We start from the raw sequence: 910 nt of genomic DNA, 5'->3' as shown, positions 1-910 counted from the left end.
CACCCCATTAAAATTACTAAAAAAAGAATTAATGTTAAAAAAATAAATTTTTATTAAATAATTGCATAAGACATTTTTAAATTAGAAAATGATAAATACATCTGAATATCACTCCAAATTAGTGGTTTTGATATTTAGTTTTACTAAATGAGTACTTTTTTCTTACAATTATTATTAAAAATTAATAGGTATGTAAGCATAATTACAATATAAAATATTACAAATGTTTTTATTCTGTATTTATCATATCATAGTGTATTATTGCTGCAATGAATAAAATGTTTCTTTTACTTATATTGTTTTCTTCAATTTATTTTTGTCCTCCTTTTCACTGTAAAAATCTTGGTCACCTTGCCTAACCGAATTTGGGGTGAGGTCACAGTGTACTTAATTGCGTCATATGTAAACAAACACTCATTTATCAAATATTTGTGCAGAGCCCAATACCTGCTAAAGATAACCACCAGCTCTGCTTCGCTTAGTCAGCTCCCAGCAGCCTTTCTCCAGGGGACTAGCACTTTCCTATCTCGATTAATGCGTAAAGATGACATTTGCACGGACCGAACCCCTTTCCACAGACTGCATTAGTCACCTCACAGCAGATCCAAAACGCAAGACGGTTCCTACGGCGCCTCGCGAGGAAATGAAGTTATCTTCAGGCAACGACCTGTTCCGCCCACGCAAAAGATGGCGCTTGACTCTTCGTTCATCCCTGCTGCCCTGTTCCTTCCTGTCAGGGCGGGGTCTAGGAGGAGCAGGAGGCGTGTGTTTCAGAAGTGTGTGTTTTAGTTTTTCCCGCCCTTTTCCCTCTTCCTTTTGCTCTCACAGTATTCGCCCAGAGCGAACGAGTCAAGATTCGGTAAATTGAACCAGAAGGACACAAGGCCATACAAAGTCAGCGGCTTCGGGG

This window comes from Saccopteryx leptura, chromosome 2, assembly GCF_036850995.1.
Source record: "Saccopteryx leptura isolate mSacLep1 chromosome 2, mSacLep1_pri_phased_curated, whole genome shotgun sequence".
In the NCBI taxonomy this organism is placed as follows: Eukaryota; Metazoa; Chordata; class Mammalia; order Chiroptera; family Emballonuridae; genus Saccopteryx; species Saccopteryx leptura.
This window is presented reverse-complemented; position numbering follows the sequence as displayed.